At 39.5% G+C, this 19276-nt stretch overlaps 1 long non-coding RNA gene across 1 annotated transcript; it reads left to right on the forward strand.

The window, feature by feature from the left end:
• The first annotated feature begins 217 nt into the window (after window positions 1-217).
• LOC142168747 (uncharacterized) lies at window positions 218-18625 on the forward strand. The gene is made up of 3 exons (XR_012698703.1): window positions 218-704; window positions 17207-18251; window positions 18348-18625. It is a non-coding gene; the product is annotated as an uncharacterized LOC142168747 (long non-coding RNA).
• Window positions 18626-19276: the final 651 nt, after the last annotated feature.

Consider the following 19276-nt stretch of genomic DNA (forward strand, 5'->3'; position numbering starts at 1 on the left):
CGATCCGGTTCCGGGCCCTGGCGGGCCAAACGGTCCCGGGCGTGACGGGCCCAATCATAGAACCGGTCCACAAAACCGGACTGGGCCCGCTAAAACAGGACCAAACGGTCCTGACTCGTTTAGCCGTTTGGCCCGCAGTCCCGGGCCGGGACCGGCCCACTTGCCAGCCATACTTTTAACCAACCAAGACCCCATAGCACAAAGTCTCCTCACTTTTCAAGATCTTTCCCTTTTCTGCTTCGTCTTCTCTGTACTTTTCTTTAGCAGAAGGGAATCACCAAAAATGGTGAAAATGAGGCTGTCATCCTTGCCACTTCAACGGCTCTTTCCAACGTTTAAATCAATTCGTTCTTTGTGGCTTAAATTTCAAATCCCGCTCAACAATTGAAACCCTAGAGTTTCCTCTATAAATACCAGCGTTTGGGTTTGAAAAAGCTTCAGCCGCACCTTTACCCCCTAAAAATCCTTAAGCTTCAGCCGCCGCCTCTCAGAAGCTTACTACTTTCAATACTCTAAAAAATTACTCTAAAATCTAGTGTTATCGTTTTGCAACCTTTCAGCTTCTATTTGGTTCTCTTTTAGCCATAACAGATCCGTTAATTTACTCGCTTCAACGTTTATTAGTTGTTTGTAGAAGCGGGTTCGAGGTTGGAGTTCAATAGTGCATCTAAGAATCTGCGCCTCGGTTCGGTGCCCGCAAAAAGGTCAGTAACTCTGAAATCTTTCTTTTCTTTTCTTTTGTTGTTTTCTTTGAATATCTGAAGTACTTATATCTTTTGTCTAAAAGAAATTGCAGTTTGTTACCTATAGAAGTCACGATTCTAGAACTAGCTAGTATGTTGAAATCGTGAGAATATGAGTACTAGCTGAATGGAAATTAAGTGAAAATAAGATATTCAATAAGATGTCTATATGGATATACTTTTTTTTGATTAAATGATATGTTAATTTGACCACTTTATGTCTCTCGTTTCAAATGCCGCAACTTGTATTTTCTGAGTTGATAATCGCGAACCTGGAATTGCTTTAAGGACTATTCTCGTAGCAGAATTTGTGTGTTATAATATCTATAAATTAAGATCTAGAGTCTCCCTTTGTTTAGATACCATACTTATGAGAATCATTGCATTGAATGTTTTATCGTTCCCCGCAAGATGATAATCAGGTTTATAAATGATGAGTTACATTCTGTTTCATGGAAAGGATTAGAAAACATGTATTAGGCTCCAAATATCATTGTAAGCTGTAAGCTGTAAGCTCTATTATTCCTTGATTGAATAGAGATCATGCTATAGGTATCTTATCTCTTTTAGTTTGGTTGGAATGTGTGTATCTGTATTTCTCAACTTGTATGCTAGATTAATGAATCTGGTTTATTAAATCTATTTTGAGCATAATGGATGTAATGGCAAGGGTGTTTTACAAGCAAATTGAGTGTTAGGAAGCCATGTCAATTTTGTTAAAGTCTGAACTTTATGTTAGTACCATTTAGGAACTTAAGCAAGTTAATAACTGTAACTGTAACTAAGAAGGAAGCCTTCCTTATCAAAAAAACTAAGAAGGAAGCCTTAAGGACCATGTCTTATGCCTACAGTTTGATTGACCATGTCAACCATGTCTTAAGGACCATGTCAGCCATGTCTTGGGGAACTTAAGCAAGTGTTAGGAAGCCATGTCTGTTTGATTTTCATTACAATGTAACATTTGCTGTAGATTAAAGTCGGTCTGAGTGACCATGTCTTATGCCTACAGTCAGGAAATGACTAAATAGTTGCTAATGGTGCTAATAAGCCATGATGAAGGTGCCTACTGCGTGATAACTTGTTCTTAAGAAGATACTGATCTATGTAGTCACTTGTGTTTGCTTTTCCCACTGGAAGAGTAGGAAACCAGTTATTTTTAAGTTAGTCTCGGGTCGATTTTACTTTGAGGGAATCCCTCCCTCGCACAAGCACGGCTCGGGATCCAGGAAGCCTTTACGAACTTTAAAGTGTCAGGAATGGGAATTCCTCTGACACTCATAGACCTTTGGGTGAAACTTAGAACGAATTGGTTCCTATTAATCCTTTGGGAAAATCACTCACAAATGATCTTTGGGGCCGTTGCTATCATATTTACATGTTTATAATGTTATTTTATCTTTTATTTATGGTTAAGGTGAGTATGATCTAATACTTAATTTTCTTTCTTTGCATGAACACTTCTCATGAGCTCGCTTGAGTTTATTCGAACTCTGGCCCAGTCCCAACGACTAGGCTACTGACGCTACATCGTTGGGCCTGCTCTATTTCTCGTCGTTAGGGAGAAATTCAAAAATAGCTAGATTTACAAGTGGTAATTGAAAAATAGCCACAGTTTTAAAAGTAATCGAAATTTAGTCACTTTTTTCATGTAAAGATAAATCTGAACGAAAACACTGTTCAAAATCCGGAAAATATTCCAGCATAATATACTGGAGTTCCAATATATTTCCAGTATATTATACTGGAGTTCCAGTAATATACTAGAGTTCCAGTATAATATATCGGTCCGGCATAATATGCTGGAAGTTCATACACAAGTGTTTCAATCTCCAGTATATTATGCTGGAACTTTCCGCGTGTTGGAGTTCCAACATAATATGCTGGAAGTTCATACACATGTGCACCAATCTCTAGTATTTTATGCTGGATCGGTCCGTGTTGCAGCAAAATAGTGGCTATTTTTCAATGACTTTACAAACGCTGACTATTTTTGAATTACCAGTCCGAATAGCCCGTGTTATTTTTACAACTCTTAAGGGTTCCCTAGAGCTAAAGGGCTAGATCCTTATCGGCCCAACAAGAGTCTAAGTGGGCGCTTGGACATAAGAATCGTAAAATTCCAAAAAAAAAAAAGTGAATTTGTTTTTCAAAGTGAAAATGATATTTGAAAATTAGAGTTGTGTTTGGACATGAACAAAATTTTGGGTTGTTTTTGAATTTTTGTGAGTGATCTGAGTGAGAATTTTGAAAAACAGCTTTTTGGAGTTTTTCAAAATTTCAAAAAATTTTAAAATTATCTTCAAGTGAAAATTGAAAATTTGATAGCCAAACACTGATTTCGAAAAAAAGTGAATTGTTTTTGAAAAAATATGAAAAAATTCTTATGTCCAAACGGGCTCTAAATATCTCTTACATGTCTTTCTATTATTTATGTATATGTCATATTTGTATATCATTAACGATGTTATTGGATGTTTTATTTCTCTTAGTGCAAGGGGTAGGGAGCTAACCTAACTAATTACTACTTATAGGTAAAGGAAAAACTAGAACTTGAGTAAGTCTTGACCTTTTTCCATTTCATACTGTAAGCAATACAAGTCATTATTTTTAAAGTCATCTTTAATATAAACTAAGTGATTGCAGAAACAGATTTTTCTCCTAAGAGGCAAACATTTAAGATGAATTGGTTTGTAAAAGAATTTGGAAACAAGGAAGATACTTCGAAACCCAGAATCGATTTCTAAAGTGCAGAAGGACAGCAAATGGCCTCCCTAAGAAGAAAGGTTTCGGTCCCAAGTAACTTCGTACAAATTGATTTTATCTAAAATAGATCCGTAAGACATGGACCTTTGGCCTAATGCATTTTTTCAAACCCAATGAGTTATTTCAAAGGGGGCTCAATCCCTTTCCTCCGAAAAGTGAAGCTTTAAATATGACATCTTCTTCTACCTTTCATTCACATTCTCTTAAATATTTCATATGCTAGTATAGCCTAAATTATACTTGCATTCACATTTTTTTTCAAATTATACTTTTCCAAGGAATCACAATATTTTATTAACAATACTTGTAATCTTAAGTTTACTTCTAAACAACTCTAACACATAAACTTCCTTTGCCAATAATTAGAGTTGACCTAAAAATTGATGAACAAATGATTGGAATATATGAATTCTCCCCACTTTTAGACTAAGTTTAAGGAACTACTTTTAAGCATATTTTAAGGGATGTCTAATACCTTCCCCTTAGAATAACCTGAACTCTCACCTAGATTCTCACTGGTTAGCAGACTATTAAGATATCGATCTATATCTGACCTATAGGTACCCTAGTATATCTTAGATATTAGCTGTCGACTTTTCATTTTTACAAACCACAGAAGAACCATAAGTTGTATTTTGTTTTAACTCATGTAAAACAAAATATAACTTTTAGGTTGTGACCTTAAAATATAACTTTTCTTATTGTCACAATCCCAATTTCCCTCTGTAGGATGTTGTGATGACACCTAGTCTCTACGACTAGGTAAGTCTAACAAATAACAATAACTTGGCAGAAACACTTATCAAAATACTAAAATAAAGCTGGATAAGTGATATAAACTTCCTAAACAAAACAGAATCTCATCAATACACTCCCCAAAACCGGTGGAACTGAGTCATATAAACTAGAATGTAGAATTCATCATTTTCTGAAAGAAATACAACAGGAAGTAAAATAGGGAAGGTGACTCCGAGGCCCACGGACGTGGAGCAAGTATATATTGAAGTCTCCAAGCAGCAACTCAAATCAACTCTATCGTCTGGCACGAATAGACGTACCTGGATATGCACAAAAATTGTACAGAGGCGTAGTATGAGTACACCACATCGGTACCCAGTAAGTAGTGTTGTGCATAATATGATAAATACCGAATTACTGTGCCGAAATCGAAAATTTTGGTATACGGTATTTGGTATTTGGTATAAGCTTTTAAAATAATTTAGTATTAGGTAGTATTTGGTATTTAAAAAAATAATACCGAAATATCGATACCGTACCAAAATATAGCTCATGTACTTTTTTAGGAAAATGAAGGAACAAGGTAGGATGCAAATTTTAATTCTTACTCTCTAGGTTGCCAAACAATTTAATGTAATATTTCAACGGTTTTGGGGTGTTTCTTATTCCGTTACTCTTGTATTGTTGTAGCATATGTTAGATTAGTCCATGTTGTATTCTCTAATTTTAACAATGAACTCTAAGCAAGTAACATGATATTTCCAATTGATTAAGTGTATTTCGGTATGTACCTTTTTTCTCTTAGTTGATACTTGATGGTTTTGGACAAAGATTTTGTCAATAGTCAGGTGTGTTTAGAACGTTTTCGTTGAGTACTTTAATTAAAAATATTACAGTCGATGAATATTCAAGCCGAATAAATCGAAATTACCGAACCGTATAAACTGAAACCGAAAGGACAAGAGCCGAACCATACCGAGGTTAGGTATGGTATTGGTAAACCGAATATCGAAAATACCGAACCGAAATGATTAAATACCGTACCGTACTGACCGACAAACACCCCTACCAGTAAATATCAAGCCTAATCTCGGTAGAGTAGTGACGAGGCCATGTCAAGATACTAGAATAAATAAGTAGTATGGAAATGTAATAAGAATAAATAATGTAAAGCGAAGAAATAACCGAAACGAAAGAAGGTAATAACATGAGTTAATACCGAAAATTAGACATGAAAGTAACATAAAAGAAGCAGCTAAAGAGAGAGCCAAAATGATCAGGTATGTGCAATAACTGCTAAACAAGGAAGAACAAACAACAGAAATGTTCCCACCAAAACTGCTTGCAAAATACAAGAATCATAACGAGGTACTGCCTCGTGTACAATAAGAATCACCACTGAGGTACGGCCTCGTATAAATCAAGAATCACAACTGAGGTACAGCCTCATATACACATTTCAAAATCTCAATCACAATATTTCCTTATACCGCCGCGTGAGCCTTACATTTGAAATAGGTTTTAACAACAGTTTTCCCGAAATAGCTACACACACTTTAGCCCACCTTATGACGCTGTGTGGCTTCACGTAGTTCCCCTACAAGCAACACACACATGAGTCCCACCTTATACCGCCACATGCACATTATACCGCCACATGCGCGTCAATATCAAATCATAATAATAACTCGCACCACAAGTGCCCATATATCACAACTTGCCAACAATCAACAATATCAATATTTTCACAACAATAGCCCACGGCTCCACCATAATGTGTACAAGAATATCAACAACAACAATGAATGTAAAATGTTCAACAAGAAGATGTTTCAACAATAACAATTTCGCCTCAACGTTATAACAACTTCACAACTTCAACACCAATAACTCAACAATGAGAAACAATATATAACCATGATGTCAAATAAGAATAACTCACAATGTAATAAATAACGTGTAACAATGACTTCAAATAATGGAAATCAACAAGGGAAGGAATAACATGAACAAAAACACCAAATAACAATAATCAACAATGAGAGAGATAACATGAACAATAATGATAGTCAACAATGAAAGAGATAACACGTAACAATTAAAGAGGCATCAAGTTCAACTAAAGCATGAGAACAATTTATCAATAACGAAATCGGTTAAGGCATGTAAAGATAGACTACTACAGGTAAGAATAGATTGACTAGGAGAATTTGGAACGTGATATGGCATTTCTATTAAAGCATGGAAATAGTTTAAGTAGCCTAAACCGGTTAAATACCACGTACAACCCGTGTTCCCACTCGTCACCTTCGGTACACGGATTTCACTTAGCACAATTGAATCAATCAATACCAATCCTAATGGGTAGTGACCACACAAAGTTAGGCAAGAGTACCTTAACTAAGCTAATTCAATACTCAAAAATGACTTTTCCTTTACAATATGCCTTCAAATTCAATTACAATTGATAATAAAGCTAATCTTTACACTTTTCCCAAAAAGTCAACAAAAGTCAACCTGGGGCCCGCTCGGTCAAAACCCGGGTTCAATGGTAGATTCTGACTACCCATGACCCCACGAGTTCATATATGTGATTAGTTTCAAATCCGAGTCCAAATCGACTCTCAAAACTCAATTTCTTATTTTCCAAAAACTTGATAAAGTTTCACAAATTTTCACTTTGATTCACAAGATTTTGATGTTAAAATCTTAGATATGTTGATGGAATACGATTAAAAATAGATTAGAATAACTTACCCAAAGTTTGTGGGTGAAAACCCCTTCTCCAAATCGCCTCCTACCTAGTCTAGGGTTCAAAAATGAGAGAATGAGGGATAAAATCCCGTCTTTCAGCCTTTATGTTTAGCTGCAGTTATCGCAATTGTGTTAGGGTTCGCAATTACGAAGAAAGCCTCACAATTGCGGCATTGAAGACCTAGGAAGATCTTCACAAATGCAAAGATGGGTTCGTAATTGCGAACCCTACTGCCCTCGCAAAAACGACATTTTTGTCGCAAATGCGAACTACCCAAAATCCAGACCACTTCGCAATTGCGAGCCTAGCATCGAAATTGCGACACCTGAGGACCCCTGCTAAGCTCGCAAATGCGACCCTGGTGTTCGCAATTGCGACACCAGAGCACCAGACACCATATTTTTGCCAACTTCAGTCCAAAACACTCCAGAACATGTCAGAAACCCATCCGAGCCCCCGAGGCTCCAAGCCAAATATCCACACAAGTCTAAAAACATCATACGAACTCGCTCACGCGATCAAAACATAAAAATAACATCTAGAACTACGATTCGAACACTAAAATGCGTGAATTTCAAATTAAATTTCAAGAACTTCTAGAATTGCAACTAAGCATCCGGATATCAACTCTAAATGATACCAAATTTTGCAGGCAAGTTCTAAATACCATAATGGACCTATTACAAGTCCCAAAATCTAATTCTGAGTTCGATAGCTAAAAGTCAACCTACGGTCAAATTTTTCAACTTCAAATTGCCAAATTTCGGCAAATCAACATAAATCCACCTACGGACTTCAAAAATCAATTTCAGGTATACGCCCAAGTCCGAAATCACGATACGTAGCTATCGGAGTCATAAAAACACAGTTCCGGGGTCGTTTTTCACAAAAGTCAAAGTTTGATCAACATTTTCTAATTTAAACTTCTAAGTCAAGAATCAAGGTTCAAATCAACCCGAAAGCTTACCGGAACGGACTAACCAACCCCACAATTCATTAAACCATAAACACATATGTGTGAAGCATAAATAGGGGTAATGGGGCGCAATTACACAAAACGACCGATCGGTTCGATACCTGTTACTGCTTTATACACTGTTACTTCACTTTCCTATCGAGTCTTGGCCGTACACAATCACACACAAGTCACGTGAGGGTTGTCTTTTCACCCCTCTAAAAATTCTTTCAAAAACTCTTTAGTTTCAGATATTGGCATACAAGGTTAACTACATGTCTTCTTGCAATTATTCAATCCCACTCTCAATGATTTTGAAACACTCTTAATAAATGTAGGTCATGCTGCATAAATCCTTTGTGAGCCCTGTCATTGACTCACAAATTGGAAAAACTTCCCTGAAATGTCAGCAGGTTATGCACCTAACGACATGTTTTCTGTGAAAATAATAAATTAATTCAAATTTAAGACACCAAGGATTCAAAGCAACAAATTCACCTAGCTTTTTCTTTTTCTTCACTTATAGAAGGAAATCAATCACAACATTCCTGCCATTGGCATAGTCATAGGAGCACCTCACAAATTGAAGCAATGATGGAAGAATATTCGGAGGGCACACGGGGATGGGATTAGGAGCCATCTGTAAGAGCTAACAACACTGATGAATGTCCGTGCGGACAGGGTATTTACAGAGCTATTGGTCGAATTTTGGGACCCCGCCAAGGAAGTCTTCAAATTAGTTGATTCCGAGGTAACACCCACACTTGAAGAGATCACCAACTTCACAGAATTGCCATTTACCAGACGAATGCCAATACTACTGGTCACCATGCCAGGCCACAGGTTCCTATACGCTTTGGGATTGAACAACAACCGAAACTTAAGGAATGTCGAGGAAGGATGGATAAGTATGGATCAATTGTTTGAAAAGTTCGGATATCTGGAGAGTTACGAATTGTTGCATCACGAAGAGTTCCTATGCAACAGAGAGACATGGGAAAGCCTCCACCCTTTGGCCTTCTCCCTTGCACTATTGGGACTTTTGGTCTTTCCGCTTTGGGGGAGGGGGGGGGAGGTCAATGTCAACGTGTTGCCCTTGATTTTAGCCACATTTCGCATAAACTTGAGATTCACCCTCATCCCGATGTTACTAGCGAAAATGTTTAGGGTTTTGTCGGCATGTTCCAGGGGCTATGACTTCTTCAAAGGTTGAAACTTATTGCTACAAGTGTGGGCAACAAAGCATTTCTTCCAGAGAGAGCAAACCATAGACTATTTCGTCGGTACCGGCAACATGATACGGAGCCACGAAGAGCGGATGAGGTATTAGGAAGCATCTCATGGACAGGAGGAACCACACATTTTCTTAACCCACCTTACAGGAGATCTCATCGAATGGAAGCTTTTCTGGATGAGTGGCAGAGCTATAGTGAGGGGACCGGAGAAGTACTTTATTAAGCTGATGGGACTAGATGGGATCTAGCCCTACGCACCTTGAGAGTCCTGAGGCAATTTGGTCTTCTACAAGATGTACCCTTGTAGTCCGAAATGGCCCTATTCGAGGATGATTACAACAGTTAGATCTTCATCCCTAGAGTGAGGCGACTCCAAAAAGAGTGGAGCGATTTGGTCTCAATGAGCATGGGACAGAATGCATGGTGCACTCCGAAATACTTTGCATGAATCTCCGAGGAGGACCAGTTGGCTAGTCGCAGCCGAGAGGGTCCCACATGACTGGAGGATTCAAGGGCAGCTGTGCAGGTATATCATGAGATATTGCCCCATTACCTTGTCACCCCCACCATGTATCAGCAAGTTGTACCAGGATCAGTTGATTACATGCTTCCACCACCAGACAATGACGATGATGTAGTTGAGTATGTGCATGCCGATGAGCCAGAAGAGATTCCGGAGGAAGAACTTGAATACCAAGAAGAGGACATCAATGAGGTGTTTGAAGAGGATCATGCGGAAGATCCAGAGGAAGAAAGCTTGGGAGAGGATTCAGCAGAAGACAAGTGAGTTGCTATTGGTTTTCATCTTGTACTTTCTAAATTCTCTAAGGGTGATCTTATAAGCCCATTTTCGTGTTAGCCTTTGTAAAGACCTCAGGGGGCCGTATTGTAGGATTTGACAACTTATCTTCTACCTCTTGTATCATTTGGCTAAAACTTTGTAATCCCATTTCCATACCACACTATGTTGTATCCATTAGAATCTATTATCAATGAAATCCAGTTTCGCTCCAAATCCAAACGTGTCAAAATAATTTGGATATTTTGTTAATAATAATGAAGTAGGACTACCTCCGGCAAAGAGAGGTCCCTTCAATACCTTTAGGACGCGTTTTCATACAATATGTGAACTAATTGCTCTGTGTCATTCTATTTGTCTTGCTCCCGAACTAACTTCTATTTTGTCTTGCTTTGCTTTCTTTCTTGTCCACTTTATTGTTTACCCCCCGAATAGAGGTTGATTTTCTAGACAATTAAACTGGTCGAGCCATCGTATAACCTGAGGTCGAAAGGAAATATGCCCGCCGTTGATAACCATGCCGAAAATGCTCTGGCAATAATTGATGTCCCAGGGGGATCAAAAGAAAGGGACGAAACACAGAATGATGAATACGTCGCTTAGTTAAGAACAAGAAATGAAATTGTTGAGAGGGAAAGTATAGCAGATCCGAGATTTGGTACACATGTCCGTGACATGCTCCCACAACCACCTCGCTTCCCATCACTAGATTCTATCCCTGACCATTTTCCTTCATCAACCAGGCAACCTACCAGTACCCCAACTACTGCTACCGGCACCACAATCCCCGCCACATCTCAAGCCATACCACCAGTTACCCCTGCTAATCCACCAAACCTTCCCATACATACACCATGCGTCCCTAACTACGTCTAAACTCCACAAAATCCCCCGATCACAACCAACTAGGTCCAAACTCCCCCTCGTGATATTGTCACACCTGCAAGCATACATAGTATATACCCGCGTAACACATCGCCACACATGAGTGGTATGTTCCACTCGTATATGTTGTAGCGGAACCAACTTTCACTGCGCCTGTCACGGTCAAATTGCCTTACGAGATTGACCAGTGCGCTGATATGGATAAGAAGTAAGATCTAAAGAAGATGAATCATTGTTGGAAAAAAACTGCGTGTCTTGAGGAAGCAAATGCTGCAGGTCGCTCGAGGGAGCTAGAGCCTAAACTACGAAGATTTGTGCATACATCTAAATGTCGACATGGTGGTAGGATACAAGCCTTCGAAATTTGATATTTTCTATGGAACTGGCGATCCATACGTCCACTTGAGGGCCTACTGTGACAAGATGGTAGGAGTAGAGTATGAGAAACTAAGAATGAAATTGTTCCTCAGGAGTTTGACCGGAGAGGCACTCACCTGGTATACCAAACATGATCCCCGAAATTAGAGGGAATGGCAGGATACGACTGAAGACTTCATGAATCATTCTAAGATCACACCTGATAGATTTGCCTTAGTGAATATATAGAAGAAATCTTTTGAGTCGTTCCCGGAATATGCCCGTCGTTGGAGGACCGAGGCAGCTAGGGCACAACTTCCGTTGGATGATAATGAATCAACTAAATACTTCATTCGTGCCTAGGAAGGCATTTATTTTGAAAAAATGATGGGAATGATAGTTCCCTGAATTGGTCAAGATGGGAGACTTCTTAGAAGATGGCATCAAGTCCAGGAAAATACAACTCATGGCCGCATTATAAGCTACTAGCAAGGCCATACAACCAGGTTTTGTTGGTAGTGCAAAGCAGAGGAAAGAAGAGGTGTCGGCAATTGTCCTTTTTATCTACCAGGCCCACCTCCTCGAGCCAACCAATACCCTACAAACTCTCGCACCCTAGCCTGCCCTACTTATACTCTAGTTTACAATACCCACCCACATTATAATCTACCCGAGCCAACACATGTCCAAACCCACCACGACCATATGCCCCTTCTCAAACAACTCATCAAAACAAACCGGCTTATGCCCCAAGACCACGCCCTAACCTTGGAACATGAAATCTTAGAAATTACACCCCAATTACTGAACCTTTGGCCCAACTATTTGAAAGGATGAGAAGATCAGGTTTGCTACACCCGGTCGAAGGAAGAATCCCGTACCAACCTACCAAATACTTTGACGCAAGTTGCACATACCATTCAGGTGTCCAGGGACACGACAATGAAGATTGCAATAGTCTGAGGCACAAGATTGAAATGTTAATCAAAAGTTGAGCAATTCAATGCACCCCAGCTCCACAAAATGTGAACCATAACCCATTGCCAAACCACATAAACCAAGGAATAAACATGATCATCCTGGAAGAAGACTATGATTTGAGGGGAACCATTGTTACAATTGAAAACACTAAAGCAGCAAGGGCAACTCCTCATATCTCTCCATCGATTACTGTGCAGTTGAAGCCACCCGTAATCATCCAAACGTATCAACCATGGCCACCCACAACTATCAGAGAAGGATTGAATCACGATTACAAGGAAGTCGCATGTGTCTATCAATTGAAGGGAAACTGACAGAAACTGCAGCAACTAATGGGATGACTCGGTCAGGAAGATGCTACGCTCCTAAGGATTTGAATCGGGGAAATCCAAATAGAGAGCAGAACCAAAGGAGAAACGTAACTGATGTAGAAGCGGCAAAATTCTAGAGAAGGATGCCGACCAAAGAATACTCTAATTAAAGAACAATTGAAAAAGACTCATGCGCACATATCTATCATGGATTTGCTTATGAGTTTTGATAGCCAGAATGATGCTTTAATGAAGGTGTTGAGTGGGGTAAGCGTGTTGAGCAATACTACTAGTGAGGCGCTGGCTGTGACTATCGAGAAGATGGTGGAGGCCAATAAGGTTTCTTTTCCAAAGGATAAGCGTCCTTCACAGGGAGTGAATCACGACAAAGCTCTACACATTGCCGTCAAGTATGGCGACAAGGTCATATCTAGAGTACTAGTTGACGGAGGATCTAGAGCGAACATCTGCTTTCCATATTGTGAGAACTAGGTAACCACAATGGTGAGATAAGGGAAAGCCATATGAGGGTCAGAGCTTTCGATGGATCGCAAAAGGATATCATTAGAGAGATATACATGGCTTTGCAAGTATAACCCGTCGAGTTCCCGGCGTTATTTCAAGTAATGGATATCTCGTCCTCCTATAATTTGCTACTAGGAAGGTCGTGGATATAAAATGGGAAGAGGAGTCCCCTCCACCCTACACCAATGCATGAAGTTTGAGTGGTACTGCTAAGTAAACATGATTCTTGGAGAATGGAGTCACCCCGCCTACTCAGAACACATGGTTCCTTTCATAGAGTGACTCGATGGAGTCACCTTGCATGTAGCCGAGATTATGCAGACAGTGAAGATGGAAAAGAACGAATGGTTCCACAATGCGGAATCACCATATGGGTCCGGGAAGGCGATCAGAAAGATGATGAAGTATGGGTATAAGCTGGGATTCGGGCTAGGAGCCAGGTTAAACGGGATAATTGAGCCAATCCAACAGAAGAAACAGAAGGATACCACCGATTTGGGATACCAGTCTGCAATCGGAAAAGTTCTTAATAGCAACCCCGAGACAAAGGTTTTCGTGCCAGATCATGTTCCGAGCCAGGGTCAAGGCTCAACACCAGAAGAAGAGATCGTCGATGGGATTGAGAAGTTATTTGTGGCAATTTACGAGGAATGTTGCAGTAAAGCTGATATCAAGGCACCAACCATTCGGGATGCCGAACCAGGGGAGATCTTATAGAACTGGACCTCCAGTCCATTTTTGGTTCGCCGTGAGTTTGGTAGTGTGGATTTGTAGTTATTTTGAAATTACATGTCAAATGAGGCTTAAATGATGCCTATGCTTTTTTGTTAGACCGCCTCTTTGAACGATAAGACGTTCCTTTCAATGAAATAAAGCTTTCACTTCTCTTTAAATATCACATAAAGTGTCTTCATTATAATTTATACACATTTTCTTTTCAGTGATCAAATTAATAAAAAACCTCATCCCACGATTATGAAATGTAATGAAACCCTCGAACAAAGCATAAACAACGAGCCAGATTATGAGGAATATGATGAAAGCATGATGCCCAAGAATCTGCCATAAGAAATTGAACAACTAGAAAGTCAGAAGAAGTGTATCTCAAGAAACAGAGATAGTCAATTTGGGAAATGAAGAAGTGAAGGAAACTCGAATTAGCATTCAACTTAAAGCGGAAAAGAAACAAGAGTTCATGGAACTACTCCAGCAATACATTGATGTTTTCGCCTTGTCGTATGATGATATGCTCAGACTATGTACTAATATTATTTCACATCGACTGCCTACCGATCTTGCTAGACCACCAGTCAAGCAAAAACCAAGAATGGTTAAGCCTGATTTAAGCCCGAGGATTAAAGAAGAACTCACCAAGCAAATCGAGGCGAATGTGGTACGGGTCACGTTACCCACCTGGTTGGCCAACATAGTACCAGTGCCTAAGAAGGATGGGAAAATCAAGAAATGTGTGGACTACCGAGACCTTAACAAAGCCAGTCCCAAAGATGACTTTCCTTTCCCAAAACATCCACATCCTCATTGACAAATGTGCAATGAATGATTTACAGTTGTTCGTGGATTGCTTCGCCGGGTATCACCAGATCTTGATGCCTGAGGAGGATGCTGAGAAGACTGCGTTTACCACACCACGGGGAGTCTATTGTTTTAGAATCATTCCATTTGGCCTCAAGAATGTCGGTGCCACCTACATGAGGGCTCTGATTACTCTTTTTCACGATATGATCCACAAGGAAATGAAAGTATACGTGGATGGTGTCATCATTAAGTCACGCAAGAGTGCGGACCATTTAAATGACATGCGAAAGTTCTTTGAGCGGTTGTTGAGGTACAACTTGAAGTTGAACCCTGCAAAATATGCATTGGGAGTTCCTGCTAGGAAACTGCTGGATTTCATCGTCAGCGGGAAAGGAATAGAGTTGGACCCTTAGAAGATCAAGGCCATCCAAGATCTGCCTCCTCCTAAAACCAAGAAGGACGTAATACGTTTCCTCGGAAGACTAAACTAAATCAGCCGAATTATAGCCCAATCAACGGTGATCTGCAAACCAATTTTCAAACTATTGAAGAAAGACACTGCCACAAAATGCAAAGAGGATTGCCAACAAGCTTTTGACAGAATCAAGGAGTACTTGTCTAGCCCACCAGTGGTGGTCCCTCTTGAACCAGGAAAGTCGTTGTTGCTATATCTATCTGTATTGGCCCTATCAAGGTAGAAATCTGAGAGCAACATGCATATATTTTTCATGTAGATGAAGAACCAGATGGTAAGCCTTGGTATTATGACATCAAAAGGTTTCTTGAGGTAAGAGAGTACTCAGAGAATGCTACTAGCGGTTAGAAGCCGGCGCTAAGGAGATAGGCAAATCAATTCTTTCTCAACGGGGAAGTCCTATACAGGAGGACTCCAGACTTGGGTCTGTTAAGATGTGTGGATGTTGCGGAAAAAACAAATTTGTTGGGAGAAATACATGTAGGAACGTGCAGACCTCATATGAATGGGTTCACTTTAGCTAAGAAGATTCCGAGGGTAGGATATTTTTGGATGACTATGGAAGGATATAACATTCGCTACGTTCAGAAGTGTCATCAGTGTCAGGTTCACGGGGATTTCATTTGCGTTCCGCCAAATTAGCTTAATGTGATGGGTTTTCCTTGACCGTTCGCCGCTTGGGGCATGGATGTAATAGGACCCATAAAATCGGTCACATCAAAGAAACATCATTTCATCTTAGTGGCCATTGATTATTTCACTAAATGGGTCAAAGATTCAACGCATAAAGCCGTTACAAAGAAAGTGGTAGCAGATTTTGTCTGTAACAACATAGTCTCCCGATTTGGGATCTTAGGGTCAGTCATAACCGACAATGCAGCCAACCTTAATAGTGACCTCATGAAGGAAATCTTTGAAAAGTTCATAGTCATTCATTGCAATTCCATGTCATACAGACCGCAGATGAATGGAGCAGTTGAAGCAGCCAACAAAAACATCAAGAGGATCTTTCGAAAGATATACAATCATAGACAATGGCACGAGAAACTGTCATTTGCGTTACTTGGCTATCTTACTACAATGAGAATATCTACTGGGGCAATGCCATACATGTTGGTATATGGTGCGGAAGTTGTAATACATGCAGAGGTCGAAATACCTTCCTTGAGGATTATCCAGGAAACCAGGCTAGACAATGCATAGTGGATACGCATTTGGCAGGAACAACTGATGCTCATTGATGAAAAGAGAACGGATGCAATTTTTCATGGTCAACTTTATAAGAATAGGATGACCAAGGCATTCAACAAAAATGTGAAACCTCAGCAATTTGCACCAGGGCAGTTTGTGTTAAAGAAGATATTTCCCCATCACGACGAAGCCAAGGAAAAGTTCCTACCAAATTGGCAAGGTCCGTATATGGTCCATCGGGTTCTTTCAAAAGGAGCATTGATTCTAGCAGAAATGGATGGCAGAGTAAGCACGAAGCACATAAATTCATACGCAATCAAGAAATACTACATTTGAAGATAATCAAGTTAGATTTTGTTACACTCTTATGTACACAGAACTATGCTCAACCTGACTTCCCACGGCGGGGTACGTAGGCAACCCACATACGGTTTGGTCTCATTTGTAATAGAAAATCCAAATATCATTTTCATTTACATGGAACTACGCTATGACTTGATTTCCCTCGGTGGGAATACGTAGGGAATCCACGTCGGGTTCAGTCACTTATTTTAATCGAACTACGTTTTGACATGATTCTATATTTGGACAGGTAGGGCAGTCTAAGTCAGGCTCAGTCGCATTATATTTAAATTTTATCTCTTCATTTTGCACTTATTATAATCGAACTACGTTTTGACCTGATTCCATTTGGAAATGTAGGAAGCTTGAGTCAGGCCCGGTCACTTTGATATTTTTCTTCATTCACACCCTCGAACTATGTTTTGACATGATTCCTTTGGGATATGTAGGCAATCTAAAAGGGTTCGGTCGAACCCTAGGAAAGCCGTTCAAATGTAATGTATTGCTTATATTAGGAAGTGACCTCTACATTAAAGAGACTTCGTCATCAAGGATATATTCACAATCAACACAAATTAATGCCCCTCCAAACTAAAAATCTTGCTTTGACTGCAGGATTGACGGAAAATAAAACAACATTATGCCAAGCTTATAGTCAAAATAAGTGGCGCTACAAGATTCACCATAGCATCATGAGCTTTCGACCCCTCTCTATTTCATCACACCATTTATCTTGCCCTTACAAGATTAAATACTAACCTTCAGTCTTTGTAGGTACTTCGAAGCTAAAGCCAAGCTAGCTACCCGAAAGGATGACTCCTCTAATACAATTGGACTCATCCAACGGTTCCGCCAAGCGGAACACCTTGTACAGTCACTCCATAAGCTCCGCTAACCAGAGTCTATTGTACAGATCGCGTCGTTCGCTCTACCAATCAGAGCTATTGTACAGTCGCACCATCCCCCCGTCATGTCGGAACACATCACTCAAATGCACCATCGGTTACATAATTACCACGTCGCTCCGCCAATCCGAGATTTCAAATTAGATCGTTGCAGAATTTCGTCGCTAACTCCACCAATCAGAGGCTGTTTGTTCAAACTACACCATACATTTTGCTGATCGACGACCGCAATTTGGTTCCACCAACCAGAGGAGTCAAGCCCAGAAAGTGGTTTTGCAGTCAAGAATATTCTTGGGCATCCTCTTTTTTATCCTTAGTTTACTTTGATGTTTTGACGTTTTTATTGTGCAGCGTACAAACGCATTTATGCTCTCGCTTACTTCAAATTCAAGCACTTCGTAATTCGAGATTTCAAAGTCAAAATTCTGCAACCTAGAGATTCAAAGTCAAACACTCTGTCATTTGGATATTCAAAGTCAAATACTCCGTCACTCGGAGATTCAAAGTCAAATACTCGGTCACTCGAAGATTCAAAGTCAAATACTCCGTCATCTGGATATTCAAAGTCAAACACTCCGTCGTCTGGAGATTCAAAGTCAAACACTCGGTCGCTAGGAGATTCAAAGTCAAACACTCCGCCATTCGGAGGCCTCAAATTCAAACACCCCCATCCTTGGAGAATCCCAAATAATGCTCCGCAGCTCGGAGACTTCAAACTCAAACATCCCATCACCCATAGAGTTCCCCAAATAAAGGTTTACCGGCAGCCAAGCAAGTCCTTCCACTTATTTAATGCTTTATGCATTATGCCTTAACAATATATTGGGTATATTTGTGTTTTTATTTTGCAGGTCAAATGCTACAATGTGGAACTATCTCTAGGCAGCAAACTGGGGCATGTTGCTAATGAGGGACATCAAACTCATAAGCGAGTCAAGGGTCCGGTCTCCAACTCAACTCGACCAGCAAAATTCTGAATCATCAAAATCTCTCAAAATCTTCATCTAGATCCGACTCAGTGATCATCCCATAAATCTCATAATCTTTGCGTCTTGCATAATCATCATAACACGACACTGGAGCAATCCCTGTAAAGTTAATTATTTTCAAACATTATTCCAGAACTACATATGGTCTGATGTTCGTTTAGCTCGAGGTATGTAGGCGATTCAAAACCCGAATTCGGCCATAACTTTAGGGTTCCCTATTTCATAAATCCATATACCTATTCACAGTGTAGGCCTGAAGTTGGGCCAAAATTAGCCACTGAGTCAATTTCTTTGCCCGCAGACTCTTTCATCACCTCCGGTCAAAGAGGGGCAGCTATTGACGACCAATTTTGGCCCATCCTTTTTACAATTAATTTACTAAGCTCCCTGATCAATAATAGTTTAACAAAGTAGATTTTTTTAATTATCTTTAGAAGAATTATTTGAAGTATTTATTACACATTTTGCTAAAATATATATAATAGAATAATAATAATAATTATTATTATTATTATTAAAAAGCAGCTAATCATAAATATTATGGTTATAGAACCTTTAATTTCAAATAGATTAATCAATTGGTCATTTGCGTAATTTCTAATATGTGTACATGCTTTAACTTCCTCAATATATAAAATTAGTACATAAGTACGTATATATATGTTAGTTCATTTATTAATTATTAAAATTATGGAAGCTTAGTTAAATTGATTTAAAAAAGGGGCAAAAATATTCAATACGCTATGCTTGCAATTGTCAACCTTAATCAAAGTGGCTATGTGTGCAATAGC

This window comes from Nicotiana tabacum, chromosome 14, assembly GCF_000715075.1.
Source record: "Nicotiana tabacum cultivar K326 chromosome 14, ASM71507v2, whole genome shotgun sequence".
Lineage (NCBI taxonomy): Eukaryota > Viridiplantae > Streptophyta > Magnoliopsida > Solanales > Solanaceae > Nicotiana > Nicotiana tabacum.